This window comes from Anolis carolinensis, chromosome 2 (assembly GCF_035594765.1).
Source record: "Anolis carolinensis isolate JA03-04 chromosome 2, rAnoCar3.1.pri, whole genome shotgun sequence".
Lineage (NCBI taxonomy): Eukaryota > Metazoa > Chordata > Lepidosauria > Squamata > Dactyloidae > Anolis > Anolis carolinensis.
Window position 1 is genome coordinate 266616951 of NC_085842.1, and position 17275 is coordinate 266634225.

Consider the following 17275-nt stretch of genomic DNA (forward strand, 5'->3'; position numbering starts at 1 on the left):
CCAATTTGTCAGGGATTAATTCTCCTCTCACTTTTCCAGCTGCTTTTAAAACATCTGTTTCTCCTCATCCTTGTTCCTCCTTCTTGTCCTCAGCTTATTCAGTTCCCACAAATTGAGTTAAAAATGCAAGGTAGGTAAAGGTAAAGGTTTTTCCCTGACATTAAGTCCAGTCATGTCTGACTCCAGGGGTTGGTGCTCATCTTTATTTCTAGGCCGAAGAACCAGCATTGTCCCTAGACACCTCTAAAGTCATGTGGCCAGCATGACTGCATGAAGCACCATTACCTTCCCACCGGAATGGTACGTATTGATCTACTCACATTTGCATGTTTTCAAACTGCTAGGTTGGCAGAAGCTGGAGCTAACAGCAGGTGCTCACTCTGCTCCCTAGATTCGAACCTGTAACCTTTCGGTCTGCAATTTCAGCAGCTCAGTGCTTTAACACACTGTGTCACTGGGGGTTTATATCAAATAAGCTCAGCAGGAAATGTAGGAGAAGGGATGGGATTGTGCCCTTTCCCAATAAGTTTAGCTAAAAGCAAAGTGCTGCAGGCTTTTCCTGGCTGATGTGTTCTTTCTAATTAACTTTTGCCATCTTAACCATACTCTGCCTATGGGAAATTCTGAGTTTTCTTAGTATAGCAATCTCCATACACTCTAACATTTATTAGATGAAAACTACTCTACGGGTGGCCAAGCAATATCATAACTTTCATCTGTGAAATGTTAGAGGGCATAGAGATGGCTATACTAAGAAACCTCTGAATTTTCCACAGGCAAATTGTTGCTCAACCTAGGAGGGGGCATACTTTTCAACTCTTATCTGGGCAGAAATAATGCTTCCCTCAAGGAGAAGATTAGGTAGAACCTGTTTAGGTGGTCTGGCAGGTTGCCTCTGAGTTGTTCAGGTACTCAGCAAAGCACTGTTTAGCATTATGAAAATGAGAGTGATGAAAGAAAATAATCAAGTAATTTATATTCATAGCATACTCTATGTAACTAAACTTCAAGGAATTTTATGGGCTTTGTTGTTATAGCTGTCTAACAACCATCTTCTTAATCTCACCCATCTGACATATTCTGAGTCAAATTGTTTGAACCAATACCTCATGAAATGTTAGTGATAGGAAATTAGATGTTTAATACAAATGTCATGCAGGGAAATATTGCTACTGCATTTTATGTTAAAGATGGAGAGATTATTTGAGACTTTTACTAGAAATTGCACAGAGGAATCATTGCATTGCAAAATGAATACCAGATATATTTCCCTTCCGTTATAAGTATCCGCCAATAGCCATAAACTATCAAATAAGAAGCTTTCTATGATGTTTCAGACCTCTAAATCAATCCTATTGAGCTTTTATGCATTCCTCCAGAACAGTTTCTAGCCACTCCTCCCATTCACTATACCTCAGTCAAATAAATCCAGTTTTAGGTTATGAGCCCAGATCAAAGGTACGTGTTACTGCAAGAGAGAACTATGTATTCCATTAGTTTTTGATGTGTTTCTTCCACTGCCATTTCTGCTTAATAAGAAAGAAAGCATGATCTGTAAGAAAGTACAGATCACAAACATTTTCTGGCTCCCTGCTAGGTTTATACCATTTTATCTTTTCTCTACCCATAAACCACCTTTTGCTATTAAGTGGATCTTCAAAAAGTTATTAGGGGAAACATTGTGTTGCAAGTAATTATGTTACTTGTAACATATCAGATGGAATCCCATTAATGGCACACATGCACTTAAATGTGGCTTACACATGTGCATATCAGTTTTTTGGATGTGGTATAGGGAGCTATCCTGTACACAGTAACTTCCAAACTTAGGAAGGGGCTACTGTTGCTACTTATCTGTGTGAAGATGACAGAGAGGAGTAGTAATTCTGGTGAAGAAGCTGTGGCTGGTCTGGTCTCCAAGGTGTGGGAGGACAAGAGAATCATTCTATTCACGGTTGAGTCTGTCTTTCCCTTCTCCCCAAAGACCAGCTGCGCCTTCTTTATCAGAGTTGCTGGAGCCCCGGTGGTGCAATGGGTTAAACCCTTGTGCCAACAGGACTGCTGACTGAAAGGTTGCCGGTTCAAATCCAGGGAGAGTGGGTGAGCTCCCTATGTGGGGACACGAGAGAAGCCTCCCACGAGGATCCGGGCATCCAACATCCGGGCATCCCCTGGGCAACATCCTTGCAGATGTCCATCAAAACTGTATCAACTCTGGCATCCAAGTCACTGAATCTAAGTACCTCATCCCATGTGGGAGGGAGGGGAATTGTCTTCTTTAACATAGTGTTTCATTCCAGTCTGTTTATAAGGAAAGTGGATAATATATTCATCCCATCACATGTGATGTACTTTTGTCCATTTCTACAACAATCCTCTGGGTTCTGAGCTGTCACACAGGCAAGTGTAGTCCCTACCCATGCCACTTTCTTGCATTTTATTTAAAAAAATGGAAAGTCTTGGAATTGCGGAAGTCCAAAATCAGGGTCTAAAAAGAGGGAAAATATACCTACAGCAAATTGGTAATATATCAAAATTGCACAATTCCTGAACAATAAATTATTTTTTAATTACCATAAAGGTTTCATGCAAGAGGATTAATAGCGAGAAAAGGAGCATCAAGGCACATTTTGAGACTGCCGGCAAGAATGCCCATGTATTGATGTCACTACAGTGATCTAACATGTGGGAATCTGACAGTTGCCATCCCACATTAAAATAAGCACCTTTAGCCATTTCTTTGTGAATCAGGAGCTCTGAATACAATTGCTCCTCAACTCTAAAACCTAAGTTACTACACACTTTAAGGGCCTCATCACACTAGAGCATGGATCCACTTTAAATCCAGTTTCTGCCTCCTGCAGAATTATAGGGTTTGTAGTTTAGGGAGAGGCAGGTCCTGGGCTTCACTAAAGCACAAACTTCAGAATTCTGCAGGAGGCAGAAACCGGATTTAAAGTGGATACATGCTGTAATGTATTTCACAGCGGGCTGTTGAAATACATATTCTTTATTACATAGAAATCTTGTAATGATTAACTAAAATCCTGACATGCATTTCTCAGCCCTTATCCTTAGTAACATGGGCTTTCTCTGGTATCATTCTTTCCCAACCATGGTGCCATCTAGTTGTGTTGGACCATCTCTCCCTCAATCCCATACTGTGTGGAATAATGGGAACACAAGCTCAATACATCTACAGGACATTGTGATGGGGAAGACTGTTATATGATCTTTCTCCAAAAATCTATTTTGTGCGACCATAATTAAGGTGTTATGTTTGCATATCAACTCAGGTTAAATACTGTCTTTCAGTGTCACACTGTGCAGTGCTAGAAATTTGGGGACCTGAAAGAAAATTTAATTTCGGCGCTCACGGAGGGACAACAGAATTCTCATTTGGAGGTGCAATGCCAGAATCAAAATCAAATCAATTACACATAACAACCTATGCATTTCTACATAAGGATAAAACTATTGAATTAATGCAACTTATTTCAAGACAAATTTATAGAGGATTGCCTTGCAGTTAAGCTTTAAGCTGAGTTGAATTAAACAAGACATATGTTTAGGATCAAATCTTTAAACTCACAGATACCAATAATTTTAGGAGCATTTTAACACTGTTGAATTCTAGCTCCTATTTTCTGTTTTTGAAGTTCTCTGGAGGATGAAAAATAAATGTTTTGAAAATATTTGTGTTGAGTAATCTGATCTCTTTATATGAATAAATCTCTATATTATCACATCTTTAGTATGGACATCACTTCAACAATGCTGTACAAAGAATGATCCATCGAATTCTGAAAAGCTTCTAGTCATTGTTACAGAAATAGATTTGCTGTTGTAGGAACTGTAGTGGAAAAACACTGCTTAAAAAACAAAACAAAATCATGCCTCCTCCGGTGTTTAGTTCTGTCAAATTTTGGTTTGTTCTTTGCATGTCTGAAGCTACACATTTACCAACACAAACTAATACAAAATTCAGATTATCTCCCTTTCCTTCAGAGCATTATTTTAAGATTATTCCAGTCTTACTCCTCAAATGCTTTTCCATTTCCTTCTCTAGACTTGATAAATGTTGTGGGTCAACTCTAACCTTTAGTGAATCAAGTCCAATTTTTCAATGTATTTGTTGTTGTTGGTCCCCATCTTTTCCCCAGTTTGGGTCTCTAAAACAAACATACTTAAAATGCCATGTAGGGTTTTTAGGTCATAACAAGGACTTTGAACTGTGCCTGGAAACAGGCTGGCAGCCAATGGAGCTGTTGCAACAAGAGAGTTGTGTGTGTTCCCCAGTTGATAGTCTGTCTGCAGCTTTTTGGACTGACTCAAGCTTCCAAACACTCTTCAAAGACAATTTCATGTAGAGTGTGTTACAGTAATCCAGAGAAGATGCAACTAAGGCATGTTATCACCTTGGCCAGGTCACATGTAACCTTCATAAGATGTAACTGTAGGCAAAGCAAAATCTGTAAAGTAAAAAAAAATCTCACTGATTAAAAGGGCTATCTATTCATCATTAGCATTGTAATATAACATGAAGTTTAATATTTTATCAGTATATGTTTCTGCCATCAATTGAAAATGTCTGTTAGCCCAAGTATTTTGCTGATCGCTATGCTTGAAATTGTAATGAATTGTTTTATTGTTTCTATTGTAGTTTGTTAGCTTTCCTTTCTCTAACCACTTTAAGATTTTGTGATAGAAAGCAAAAACACAATATTAATCAATAACTGGTTAGAAACTTAGACCACAAAACTTTTTTAAAAGGTGACATAAAAAAACATATGTGACCAATACTGATCCTTTATTGTTTCCTCCCTTTCTGGTGGAGTTGATGGAGCAGGGATCAAATGCAGACCTGCCAAATGGAGACTTGGGGCCTCTAGGATCAGATCCTAGATTATCTGCTTTAAACTGGAATATATGAGTCCCCACTGCCAAATAACTTGGGATAAACAGATAATCTGGTATTGGATCCTGGGATAAAGGGGCAGTGTGGAAGGGCGTTGAGTTGCATCTTAGGAATAGCAGCATTTGTACAATTTATGTTTCAGTAGCAGCGTTCAGTGAACCATCTAATGTTTGGAAGGTGTATCCTTTGAGAGACTGAAGATGCCATTCTAGATATATAAGAAATAAAATCTAGCTTCTGTTTTTCTAGGTCAGAATTACATTGCCGCAAGTTTCAACGGCTACACAAAAAGGGAACACAACCAAATAAACAATGGGCTATGAATGGAGCTTTTCTGAATGGTTCTCTTGTGTATGCCTTTGGGAGTATATAGAGCAGAAACAAAACATCTTTTGACAGAAAGAAGGAAAACAAAATTAAATGTCTTCAATAACCCAGCTTAAATAATTGACACACATCTTTCTTTCCAGTGAAATCCAGCTCCTCATTGTACTTAGGGGGAAATGTTCTAAGATCTAGGTTGGAACCCAAAGGATATTTTAAAAGTAAAATGCATTCCCCATTGTAAGTTTTTAAATATTAACATGACCTGTGAGGAACAACAAGACCAAAAACAGAGATTTAGAAAATTACTTTTGTGGATGATGAATTGATTCACAAAGCACACACATGCACACAGAGGCAAGCAAGCAAGCTGCTTCTAGAAAGTTAAAGCACTAGAGGGTTTTTTTCTTTTCGTGTCAGGAGCAACTTGAGAAACTGCAAGTCGCTTTTGGTGTGAGAGAATTGGCCGTCTGCAAGGACGCTGCCCAGGGGACGCCCAGATGTTTGATGTTTTACCATCCTTGTGGGAGGCTTCTCTGATGTCTCCGCATGGGGAGCTGGAGCTGACAGAGGGAGTTCAGCCACTCTTCCCAGATTCAAACCCCTGACCTGTTGGTCAGCAGTCCTCTGACATAAGGGTTTTGGGGTTCCTACAAGAGGAGGTAAAATTAGTTGACAAAGATTGAAAGTCCAGCCAATTCCCTTAAAAACATCACCCCCCTTAAAATTGTTATAATCTAAGGCACAATACAAAGTGGATGACAGTCACATTCCTACCTAAATTGTAAAGGAAGATGGCAGACACTGCATAATGTTTTTCACATGTTATATTTTTAATGTTATATTATTTATTGCAATGTTTGGTGATTTCCAGGCCTGGTACATTTCTTAATAGGCACTGAGGACAAATAATGTCCTTCCTGGCCAGCCACACTTTCTTAATCTTGGTCAAACATTACAGCCACCCCTACTTGCTCTTCCAATGTGAGTAACAAACGATAGAGAAGATCTAAATGGGGAAAAACTTAATGTGGCAATTGTTAATATATTAAAAATTATGCTTTGCTATGCTTTTCAATCACAATCATTTTTTTAAAGTAATGATTCCACATTTCCATTTGATAAGGTCTCAAGTTCAAAATTTAAAATAAATTCAGAGGTGATTATAACATTAGATAAAGACTATAAAATGAAAACCAATTGCAGAATTGCAGGAAGGGTGATAGAAAATCAGACAGAAAACAATAAGAAACGAAAAGAAAAAAGAAATGTAGGACTTCACTACAGCAAGCTATCTGATTAAAGAAAGAAATAAGAATATGTATGTACTTTTTTACTGGCATAAAATTAGAAATTGTAATTAAAAAATCAACCCAAAATCATGGTTCGAGATCTAGAGGGTCAATGTAAGTACTGTATTTCTGGCGTATAAGACTATTTTTTAACCCAGGAAAATCTTCTCAGAAGTCAAGAGTCGTCTTATACGTCAGGTGTCGTCTTATAGGGCATGTGCTGAAACTTCCGAGCTGGAGAATCTGCGGTCACCGCATATGGTGGGGGGAGCTCAAAAGCGGCTATGGCCCCATCCCCGCCGTATCCAGCAACCATATGAAAACAACAAGGGCGGCACTGTACAAGTACAGTAGAAGAAAATCCACTCACCAGGATTCGTGGAAAGAAGTGACTTAACGCAGTCCTGATGACAAGGTGAGGGGGCGCCTCATCGGAAAGGTGTAAGTGAAGGGCAGAGCAAGCTGCAGGTGTCTGGGATGCCCGGGGTATGGAAAAAAGAGATAGAGCGGCACTGTACCCAGAAAAACATGCCTCTTTCATCTGTCTGGCCTGCCTCTGTATTCTATTATCATACCCCCTTCTCTGTCTCTCAGATCTCGCTCCTGAGGACTGCAGTGAAGCAGCACAGACGCGCATGTGAGAGATCTAAGAGGCAGAGGAGGTATGGTAATAGGATACAAAGGCGGGCCAGAGGAGTGAAAGAGGCATGTTTGCGCTACCGCTCGATAGCCTTGGAAACAGGTAGGGCTGGGCAGGCAGGGAGACAGTTTTCCTGCTAAGCACCTGCATGTCATAAGCATTTGAATTAAAATTAACATATTGAAATCAAATCTAATGTTTTTTTTTTTTTAATTTGGTGTGTGTTGGAAGACGGGTAGTCTTATACGGAGAGTATATCCCAAACTCTATATTTTAACTGGAAAAGTTGGGGGTCGTCTTATATACCCAGTTGTCTTATACGCCAGAAAATATGATACTGTACATTCTCTTATTTTAAAAAGGAACCATCCCCTTCTCTGATCAGGGAATTCAGTCTGTGGCAGTCTGGATGGAAAGGCCCATCCAGTCCAATCCCCTGCCCTGCCATGCAGGAAAATACAATCAAAGCACTCCTGACAGATGACCACCCAGACTCTGCTTGAAAACCTCTAGAGAAGGGGACTCCACCACCTCTGAGGCAGCATATTTCATTCCAACAGACATTTTTAAAGCAGCTTAAAAAGTGGCTCAACACAGAATTAATTAGGGCCACCCCTGCCAAATTAGGACAACAGGGGTAATATTTTATGTACATCATTCTATCCCTTGTGAGTTTAAAGTACAGCAGGCAACTTAAATAGGATGATCCGGTGTGGTGTAGTGGTTAGATTCCCTGTTCTGCCATGGAAACCCAAGAAGTGATCTTAGACATGCACTCTCAGACCCAGAAAGCCCTATGATAGGTTTGCCTTAGGCTGGATCTACACTGCTGTATAATCCAATCTACATTGCCAGATAATCTGGATTTTATATAGCAGTGTAGATGGGGATTTAGGATTGCATAAGTTGGAAATAACTTGCACACAATAAAACATTTATTTTATTATCAGCTTCATATATTTTGTCAACCCCCCCCCCCCCAAAATTAACAGATAAATGCACATTCCAAAACGACTGAATTTCCAGAGTAAGGATAATAAAATACCATCGATCCAAAGTCTTTCTTCTATCTTTATGGTTTTTAATAACCTCAGAACACTTTGTACAGCCAATCTTTTGCAAATCAGAACCACAGCTGCTTGACAGAGCACATTCTTTGCACTTTACGTTTAGTCTCCAGTAACAGGGCCCTCAGGTGGCAGGCTGTAAAAGTTCTCTACCTGAAACCTTGGAAAACCACTGCCATGTCAGAATAGTAGGCGGTGATGAAGCAAGGGAGCATCTACACTGTAGAATGAATGCAGTTTGACACCATTTTAATTGCCATGGCTCAATGCTATGGAATTGTGGCATTTGTAATTTGGTGAAGCAGCGAAGTTATTTGAGCAATAAGGCTAAAGACACTGTAAAATTACAACTCCCATGATCCCATAGCCTTGAGCCATTGTATCACACTGCATTAATTCTACAGCTTAAATGCATCCTAATTGTATTCAAGTGGAGCACTTCATGTGGCCAAATTCCGCAATATGTACCAGTATTCCTTTTCTCCCATTCTATCTCCCTTTCTCAAGCTCTCTAGTTGCTAGTGAACTGCTAAACTGGGCTATGACTCGCAGATGTGCATGTGAGCTAGGACTTCCTCTGGAGAGAATTGGTCAATTGAACAGTTTTGACAAGCCTGGATGGGTACCAACAGTGGAGAACGAGATCCTATTTGCCTATCCCAGCAGCTGCCATGACTACTTCCCAAGTGCTGTTTGTGGCTAACAGATGGCTTGCGAGGGGGGGGGGGGCAGAGCACTCACTCCACTTCTCTGCAAATTACATCCACCTTCTCCCTATGATTCTCTGTAAACAACAGTTGGGGAATCTGTGTCTTTCCATATGTTGACGAACTCTATTTCCTATCAACCTGTGGGAAAGGAGGTGGTGCAGAAGGATGTGAGCAAAAATTTGTTGACACTAGAAGGCCTCTAATTCCTATTATAAGCCATTGGTCTTCTTATTCTGTTTCATTTAAACAAGACATCAAAAGTTCAAGTCCTAAAACAAGTGGCTTGTCATTTTTTTAGCTTTCAAATTTCTGAACCTCCATATAAAGTATGATCCCCATTTTCATGCAGGATAGACACATAGTAGATTTTAAAAACTGCTGATTTTTTTTTACTTGTCAGGAGTGACTTGAGAAACTGCAAGTCACTTCTAATGTAAGAGAATTGGCCGTCTGCAAGGACGTTGCCCGGGGGATGCCCAGATGTTTGATGTTTTACCATCCTTGTAGGAGGCTTCTCTCATGTCCCCACATGGAGCTGGAGCTGACCGAGGGAGCTCATCTGCGCTCTCCCCAGGTTGGATTCGAACTGGCAACCTTCAGCAACCCACTTGCGATAATAGCAAACATATATTTTAACTACATTTGGGATGGAAACATGCAGTGGAGACCTAGGCCTCTTCTAGAATTCCATATAATCCAGATAATCAAGGTAAATATTCCACATTATCTGCTTTGAACTGAATTATAGGAGTCTACTTTGCCATATATGCTCGTCATACAGTTCAAAGCAGATAATCTGAATTTCATATGGCAGTGTAGAAGGGGCCCTAGAGAGGTGCACAAACAATTCCAGGAGATGAGGGGTTATGTTTTGGAATGCTGGCAGGTAAAACCATAGATATTGAATCCGTGGATAAGGGGTTCATACTTTACCATTATAATTGCTTGCAAAACAGATATCTGATTGGGAGGAAAATATTTTTCTATATTTGTCTTCTTCCCTTATGGAGTGTTTATTGTTCTTGGCCATAGTATAAACTAAATACACCAGTTTTACACAGCTCTTAGGAAGACTGTGTGCAGAGGGGGTTTCTTTATTAGTTCAGTCCTAGCAACGGTTTTCCTTAGGAGTCATGCCCTGTAGATTTTATTGTGTCTTATTTCCAGATATGGTTACTTCACATTGATGGTACAGTTTGCACTCTTTGGAAGTCAGATGCAGAATAAATCCGGATGGTTTCTGAAAGATATCCTTAATACTGATGCACGATACTGTAGCAGTTGAATCAACCCTTATCAGAATACAACCAAAAAGCTTTACAAATACAGTATTGAGCTTTGCTTCCTTCCATCTTATTAGACTATTCTGATTCAAGGACTCCCTCTAGTGCAGGGGTCCTCAAACTTTTTAATCTGAGGGCCGGTCCACAATCCTTCAGACTGTTGAGGGGCCGGATTATCATTTGGAAAAAAAATATACAAACAAATTCCAATGCACACTGCACATGTCTTATTTGTAGTGTAAAAACAACAACAAGAAGAACAATGAAATACAATATTTAAAAATAAAAACAATTTTAACCCAACATACATTTATCAGGATTTCAATGGGAAGTGTGGTCCTGCTTCTGGCCAATGAGATAGTCAAGTTAGTTAGAATTGTTGTTGTTGTTGTTGTTGTTGTTGTTGTTGTTGTTGTTGTGTGACTTCAAGTCATTTCAGACTTTGGGCGAGCCTACGTCTAAAATGTATTTATTTATTATTTATTTACTGCATTTATTTACTACATTTGTATCACACCCTTCTCACCCCAAAGGGGACTCAGAGTGGCTTACAAATTATATGTACATACAATATATTATATTATTAGCATAGCACAATATTAGCATTATATATTACTATATTGAACTATACCACTATACTGTAATATTATTAGTAATATTATATGTAATATCGAATATATAATTAATATTATTATATGGTATTATTATTAGTGTTATATTGTATTACATTATAATATTATTATCAATATTATATGTATATAGAATATATTATATTATAAAACTGAGGGCGGGGGCCAGGTAAATGACCTCGGAGGGCCGCATCCGGCCCCCGGGCCTTAGTTTGGGGACCCCTGCTCTAGTGTGTGATAGAAATAATGGCTTTGGCTCTCAAACAAAATTAGCAATAAATAGGAGCGGGAATCTCATTTACTCTCTCAGATGCTGTTGGACTGAAACTGCCAGTATTCTTCTCTAAGATACTGACTGGATGATGGGACTTGAAGTCCAACAACATCTGGAAGACCACAACATCTGCAATTGACCTTGCCTTAAGTAATTTATGCAATTTCTTAATTATCTGGTGCTTCTTTGTATTTCAGGTCTTTAAGCAGAGGTTGCATAGTTATCTCACAGGAGTGCTTTAGCTGTGTCTTCCTACATTTCAGAGGGTTGGGGTTCTTCCAGTTCTATGAGTCTATGATTTAATTAGGCTCTGATTTTTATCTTGGTACCAAGATATGGATACTATCTGCACCAATCAGCCTTCCATTCAACCTGGAAGTTTAATCTTCTGGCACTATCTCTTGTTTCATTTTGGATTACCTCATCATGCGACTTATGTGATAAAAGGTATTCAGTGCGGAAAGGTAGGAGTTTTTTTGCATACAAACCAAAAAGGTTTTTTTTCTATTAATATTTATTTATTTTAATTCATTCAAATATATATACGTTTGCGAGTGTTTGTTGCATACAGTGCAATACTTTCCAGCTATTAGTCTTTCATAATCATTTCTCAGATAATATATTTTCAATAAGGGGTCTTCTATCTGAATAGTACATATAAGAGTATTATAGGCTCCAAATTAGTATCCATTTCCTCCTTGTCTACAGCCTTATAGCTTCATCTATGTACATTTTTAGATTAATCTTACATTGAGATATTGAATCATTGGTTGCCATTCATTAACAAAGTTCTCTATAGGTTCTCCTCTTAAGAGTACAGTTATTTTATCCATTATCAGCAAATCTGTAATGTATTTTCCCCATTCTTCTAAGGGAGGTACATCTGAGGTTTCCCAATATCTAGCATATACTATTCAAGCTGCCGCTTTCATGTAAAACAATTTTTTTCTGAATTTCCTTTCTTGTTCTTCATTGGGCATGTTTAAAAGGTACATTTGTGGTGTCATTTTGAAATTTGTGTTTAATATCTTTTCTAGATATACATGAATTTGTTTCCAGTAGTTGTTTACTTTGTTGCATGACCACTACCGGTGGTAAAATGGGCCTTTTTCTTTTCCACATTTCCAACATTTGTCGGAGAAGTTGTACATCTTTGCTAATCTCTCTGGAGGGAGATACCATCGCAGGTGCATTTTGTAGACGTTTTCTCAAACCAAAAGCTCCCGATGTGGCTTAGAAATATGCTCTTACTGTTTTAATCTGTAAAACACAACAGGAAAGAAAAAAAAAGTATCAGGAAGGAGGGGGAAAGGCCCCACTCCAGCATTAATTCCTAAGATGAAGATTCACTTGGGAAAAATAAGTCCAAAAAGGAGCCAAAAGTAGACATTTTGAAATTGAGCTGAAAGAACATTCAGATTCCTCGCACTTTCCATTTCATGGGCCTAATACAGTAGATTCAAGCCACATCTACACTGCGATATAACCCATTTCTGAATGTAGATTAATTAAATTGAACTGGATTATATGGCAGGATAGACTCATATACTGTAATAATAATAATAATAATAATAATAATAATAATAATAATAATAATAATAATAATAATGTTATTCTTATATCCCGCCCCATCTCCCCGGAGTGACTCGGGGCGGCTTACATGGGGCCATGCCCAGACACGACAGCACAAATCAGATAAAACATTAAACCGAGCAGTAAAACTTCAACATGATTAAAAACAGTAATAAAAGTCAATATACACAATAATATTAAAATCCGATTTGGGTCAAAAGATCCAGGCCAAGGTGCAAAGCAATATCAAGTTATCAGGGAGGGATAATTATACAGCAGGTGTAGTACTTAAAGTGCTGAATGAATCCTAAAAACAATCCAGAGGGTCTACTGCTTAATAGTTAAATAACATGATCCCACAAGGATCAGTCAACGAAGGCCTTCTGGAATAGCCAAGTTTTCAGGCTCTTCCTGAAGGAAAGTAGGGTAGGGGCCTGCCTAATCTCCCTGGGGAGCGAGTTCCACAGCCGGGGGGCCACGGCGGAGAAGGCCCTCTCCCTCGTCCCCACCAACCGCAACTGCGAAGAGGTCGTGCGGGTTCATAGGGGGAAATGCAGTCTCGAAGGTAGGTGGGTCCCAAACCGTTAAGGGCTTTGTAGGTGATAACCTGCACCTTGAATTGGGCTCGGAAAATAAATGGCAGCCAGTGGAGCTCTTTAAACAGCGGCGTTGAGCGCGCCCTGTAATCTGCCCCAGTTAGAAACCTGGCTGCCGATCGTTGTACTAGTTGTAGTTTCCGAGCCATCTTCAAAGGCAGCCCCACGTAGAGCGCATTGCAGTAATCCAGTCTAGAGGTAACTAAGGCATGGACCACCATGGTCAGATCTGACTTCTCGAGGTATGGTCGCAGCTGGCGCACAAGTTTTAGTTGTGCAAAGGCCCTCCCAGCCCCGTCCGACACCTGGGCCTCAAGTGTCAGCGCAGAGTCCAGGAGGACCCCCAAGCTGCGGACCTGCGCCTTCAGGGGGAGTGTGAACCCGTCAAGCACAGGTTGCCACCCAATACCCCGATCAGACGTACGACTGACCTGGAGGACCTCTGTCTTGTCAGGATTGAGCTTCAGCTTGTTCGCCCTCATCCAGGCCAATACAGCAGCCAGACACTGGTCCAGTATCCGAGGGGCTTCCTTGGAATTAGGTGGAAAGGAGTAGTAGAGTTGGGTGTCATCCGCGTAGAGATGGCACCGCACTCCAAAACTCCGGATGACCTCACCCAGCAGTTCAAAGCCGTTTATTCAGAAACTGGATTATATGGCAGTGTAGATGGGGCCTCAGTTAACCAGTTAACCTATGGGGATTGCTAGATGCTGGATGAATGTATAGTAGTTTCTGGTCACTTGAGAGTTACTATTAAAATAGGCCTAATTTATACTATACCCCCTGCTATACCATAGCATTTTTATTTCGTGTCAGGAGTGACTTGAGAAACTGCAAGTCACTTCTGATGTGAGAGAATTGGCTGTCTGCAAGGACGTTGCCCAGAGGACGCCTGGATCTTTTGATGTTTTTACCATCCTTGTAGGAGGCTTCTCTCATGTCCCTGCATGGAGCTGAAGCTGATAGAGGGAGCTCATCCGCGCTCTCCCCGGGTTGGATTTGAACCTGGCAGCCTTCAGGTCAGTGACCCAACCTTCAAGTTACAAGGCTTTAACCCACTATGCCACCGGGGTTCCATACCATAGCATAAACTCTATATTGATTTGTTATTAACATTGAAATACAGTAATTAAAAACAAATTAAGGCACATCAAGACAACTCAATAGAACTCAGTTCTACTGTTTAGCACAGGGGTCCCCAAACTAAGGCCTGGGGGCCGGATGCGGCCCTCCGAGGTCATTTACCTGGCCCCCGCCCTTAGTTTTATAATATAATATATTGCATATACGTATAATATTGATAATAATATTATAATGTAGTACAATATAACACTAATAATAATGCCATATAATAATATTAATTATATATTCTGTATTACATATAATATTACTAATAATATTACAGTATAGTGGTATAGTTCAATATAGTAATATATAATGCTAATATAGTGCTATGGTAATAATATAATATATTGTATGTACATATACAGTAGAGTCTCACTTATCCAACATAAACGGGCCGGCAGAATGTTGGATAAGCGAATATGTTGGATAATAAGGAGGCATTAAGGAAAAACCTATTAAACATTAAATTAGGTTATGCTTTTACAAATGAAGCACCAAAACATTATGTTAGACAACAAATTTGACAGATAAAGTAGGTCAATACGCAGCAATGCTATGTTGTAATTACTGTATTTATGAATTTAGCACCAACATAACACGATATATTGAAAACATTGACTACAAAAATGCATTGGATAATCCAGAACGTTGGATAAGCGAGTGTTGGATAAGTGAGACTCTACTGTAATTTGTAAGCCACTCTGAGTCCCCTTTGGGGTGAGAAGGGTGTGATACAAATGTAGTAAATAAATGCAGTAAATAATAAATAAATAAATAAATAAATTTTAAACTTAGGCTCGCCCAAAGTCTGAAATGACTTGAAGGCACACAACAACAACAGCAACAGCAACAACAATCCTAATTCACTTGACTATCTCATTGGCCAGAAGCAGGACCACACTTCCCATTGAAATCCTGATAAATGTATGTTGGTTAAAATTGTTTTTATTTTTAAATATTGTATTGTTCTTTCATTGTTCTTGTTGTTGTTGTTTTTGCACTAAAAGTAAGACGTGCAGTGTGCATCGGAATTTTTTTGTATTTTTTTTTCAAATGATAATCCGGCCCCTCAACAGTCTGAAGGATTGTGGACCGGCCCTCGGATTAAAAAGTTTGATGACCCCTGGTTTAGCAGCTGCTCCCCCGTGGCCAGAATCGAACATCCCCTCAGGAGAAGGTTAAATTGCCTCTGCGTCTGTCTGTCTGTTGTCTCTGTCTCGGTTCAATGAGTTTATGGGCATTGAATGTTTGCCCTATATGTACATAATGTGATCCGCCCTGAGTCCCCTTTAGGGTGAGAAGGGTGGAATATAAATACTATAAATAAATAATAAATTAATAGCTGTATTATAAAGAAGTATTATTTGATTTTTTTTCAGCAGTTGCCTGACACCCCTTCTACACTGCCACATAAAATCCAGATTATCTGCTTTGAATTGGGTTATAAAGCAGTGTAAACTTAACATAGTCCAGTTCAAAGCAGATAATATGGATTTTGAAACTGGATTATGGGGCAGTGTAGATGGCGCCTGCGAGTCTATGGTACTGGGGTGGGAACTGTGTGGCCTTCCAAATTCCCTTTTATAATGCCATATAATCCAGATTATCAAAGCGGATAATCCACATTATCTGCTTTGAACTGGATTATATGAGAGTACACGGTTATATAATCCAGTTCAAAGCAGATAATCCGGATTTTATGTGGCAATGTAGAAGGGGCCCAAAATATGCTGAAATTGCAACTCCTACTACTTCTCCCCATGGGATGCTGTGCAGATAACTGCAATATTCTGAAAGCTGCAGAAATGGCCATGGATACCACATCCTGAAGAAGTTAGCAATTGCTAAAAAGAATTTCCCAACTTTACAGAACTAAAAGAGTAGCCTGGCTTCTCTCCTCTCCCTGTGTTACAGATACAATACCCATTATTGGATAAGAGTGTGAGCAGATCCCCATGTATTGTTGTCAATGCCATCAAGGTCATTTAAAGTCTATGGAGACTAAGACCCCTTCCACATAGCCATATAACCTAGAATATCAAGGTAGATAATCCTCAATATCTGCTTTGAACTGAATTATCTGAGTCCCTACTGCCATATAATCTAGTGCATTGTGGATTTTATACAGCTGTGTGGAAGAGGCCTAAGATACCACAGAATTTTCTTTTTGCTTGTTATTGCTTTCCTCTGAGGCTGAGAGAATGTGACCTGGTCAAGGTCAACAAGTGGGTTACATGGCCGAGCCAGGATTCAAAGCCTGGTCTCGAGAGTTATAATCCACCACGTAGGCCCCTTTACCAAAACCTTCCAAACATTTTTTGTTGGTGACACACATTTTTAAATATTATGTATCATTTTGTGACACAATAATTCAGTTTTACTAGCAAACCAGAGATCGTTAAACCATAAGAGATGCAAATATATACATAAACTGTAATAATGAAATATATGGGGACACAACAGATCTCATGAAAATCCTTCATGATTTATGGCTGAGTTCACATAGAATCTCTTTACATGGGACATTTTAGCCCTGTTTTACCGCTTTGTTTTGCTGCAAGGACGAGGCCTGCAGTGTGCCATCACAAGACGCATGGCAGGCCTTGCTTACATTTCTCCCAAAGTGGAGGAGTGCACTTTCTTATCCACTACAGGGAGGAAAGTTTGGTTTGGGTAGCTCTGAAGGAGGTTCCCGTACTTTCTTCCCCCTTTCCCTGTATGATGGAGGAAAGGGTAGTGGGGCAACTCACACTGCTGCACTTTCTCCCATCTGATGGTGACAGGGTACCAATGTAAATAGGTCCCTAAGGTCAGAACTACACAATGCAGCCAACACAAGAAGGCT

At 39.6% G+C, this 17275-nt stretch overlaps 1 long non-coding RNA gene across 1 annotated transcript; it reads right to left on the reverse strand.

Annotated features, from left to right (window-relative positions):
* Positions 1 to 3491: 3491 nt before the first annotated feature.
* Positions 3492 to 8100, reverse strand: LOC134296668 (uncharacterized). The gene is made up of 2 exons (XR_010003487.1): positions 6905 to 8100; positions 3492 to 5892 (listed from the first exon to the last, which is right to left on the reverse strand). It is a non-coding gene; the product is annotated as an uncharacterized LOC134296668 (long non-coding RNA).
* Between the last annotated feature and the right edge of the window lie 9175 nt (positions 8101 to 17275).